This window comes from Octodon degus, unplaced genomic scaffold (genome assembly GCF_000260255.1).
Source record: "Octodon degus isolate 3935 unplaced genomic scaffold, OctDeg1.0 scaffold00011, whole genome shotgun sequence".
NCBI lineage: Eukaryota > Metazoa > Chordata > Mammalia > Rodentia > Octodontidae > Octodon > Octodon degus.
In genome coordinates this window covers 20,564,477-20,566,940 of record NW_004524587.1, presented here as the reverse complement: position 1 = coordinate 20,566,940, position 2,464 = coordinate 20,564,477, and positions in this window count along the sequence as shown.

Sequence of the window (2,464 nt, the reverse complement as noted above, 5' to 3'; positions counted from 1 at the left end):
TGTGTGTGTGTGTGTGTGTGTACAGCATTAGTTGGATCTTCTTTCTTGATCATTCTGTCAGTCTGTTTTCTCCTTTTTGATTTGTGAAGCAAGACCATGTATATTAATGATAATAACATTCCTATCACTGTCATATTGTATTCACACTAGAGGGTCCCTACCATTTCCCATTTAATTGCTTGGCCTGCTTGGTGATTTTCTTTTCTGTTCTTATTCTTGAAATTATGGTCATTTTTATCTCTGCCTAAAATGTCTTTCAGTACTCTGTAGGGTGGGTTTGTGGTCAAGAATTTCTTCAATTGTTCTTATCATAGAAGTGTATTCTTTCTTCATTAATTTTGAAAGATATTTTTGTAGGGCACATCAATTTGGGCTGGAAATTATTTTCTTTCAAGACTTGGTATATTTTAATCCAAGCTCTTTTTTTAAATGTATTTAGTACAGGTAAAGAGGGTCTCACTACATAGATTTGACTTGTAGTATGCTTCTGTTTTCAGCCTCCTAAACACTGGGATTACAGGCATGCACCACCACACCCAGTCTCAATCACCATCTCAACGCATCCCGGGAGAGTGGTACGTGCAGCATTTCGGGTAGAAAATCACGGTCCCTGAATCTGCCTAAGCAGGCCCTTTAATCCACTGAGCTACCTGACTGGCCCTCCAAGCTCTTTTTGACTTAAATGTTATGTTGAGGAGTCTGCCTTTCTTCATGAGATTGTTTTTTTTTTTTTTTTTTTTTTTTTTTTTTTTTTTTTTTTTTTTTTTTTTTTCCCAGTACCGGGGATTGAACTCAGGCCCCTGCGCTTGCCAGGGAAGCACTTATTCTACTGAGCCATCTCCCTGGCCCCAGATCTTTCTTTTATAAGTTATCTCTTTCTTTCCTCTAACAGCTTCTAATATTCTGTTCTGCTAAATTTCAGTAATATTGATAATTATATGTGTAGATGCAAATTTATTTTGATTATTACTATTTGAATTTCAATGTACTTCAATTACCTATACATCAATTTCTTTACCCACACTTGGGAAATTTTCTGCTGTGACTTCTGCAAAATATTTTTTTATTTGTGTTGCTTCCTACTTTTCCATTGTCACCAACTATCCTTATGTCATTTTTCTTTGTAGCAGTTGTTGTGTCATTATTTCATCATCTTTTATTATGTTCCAGAGACTTTTCCATTCATGATCACTAGCCACAATCCTATCTTTGAGGTCTGATGGTCTTTTTGCAGTTTATTAAAAAGAGTTTTTAATCTATTCCTGCTGTAGATTTTCTGAACAATTGCCCTGCAAACATTGATATTTATTTTTTAACCAAAGAGATTATTTCTGATCTGATTTCCTCTACCTCATTGTGGAGTTATTTCTATACTTTGATTGCTATTTACAGACACATCAAGTGTTTATTTTCTATTTTCCTATCTCACTTACTGCTCTTTCTGGGGGGAATGAGGGTCAGATATTGCATTTTGATTTTGCATCTTGTCATTCTCCATTTCAAAAGTTTTATTTTATTTTTTTTTGTGTGTGTGTGTGTGTGTTGATCCTTGTAAGTTTTTGTATTAGGTAATTTTATCACTAGCATCCAGGCCTATGTTGGCACTGTTTATTTTCCAGGGATGTTTTCTGTGTGTAGGAGGTTCTTGGTTTATGTCTGTCCCAAACTCCTGTCTTTTCCAAATAATTAAGACTGACATGTTGATATCTGTTTGGCTCAGTCCTCAGTCCTTTGGTTCCAGGGTGTGGTAATGTTATCACCTTAGAAGTTCCCAGTATTGTTACAAAAGTGATATGTCATCCTAGCTAAAGCAGTATAATTACCACTAACAATAGCATCAAGAAAAGTTTAGAAACTGAGAAACTGCAGTAAGTGATAGGCTAGGACTCAAAGTTTCCCAGACATCTTTCCCCCAAACTCTCTTACCCTTGGCACCACGCAGAGCCAAATTCAAATCAAAGCCACAAATCCACCCCACCCTCTGCCCTGGCCTCAGCTAACTTATTCTTGGCCCCATGCAGAAAACCACAGGAACTCTTCTTTCTTAACATCGAAAGTCCCCCACAGACCAGGTAACACTGACAAGATTAGCTCTCCCTCAACTGCTCCAGCCTGCAAATCCCCTCCACACAAAACCCCTTAAAAGCTCTGTGCATTGCCTTATTCACTGCTGTCTTAGTCTGCTAGATAGCCAGCCCACTTGTCTCTACCTCCAATAAATTTTCTTTTCACATTAGAAGGCCTGTTCTGCTCAATTGCATGGGCTTGTACCTAACAGTAACTATCAATTTTCTGCCTTTAACAATAGAAGCAAAATATACAGTTATATAACAAAGCTGATAATAAATTGAGAGTTTGTATGCAAAGTGCACACTCTTAATAGAGTGGCTTCATCCAGTCATGGGGAAATTTAAGAATAGTTTTCATAACAGAAAAAACTGAAAAAAGTAAAGTAGCTCCAAGG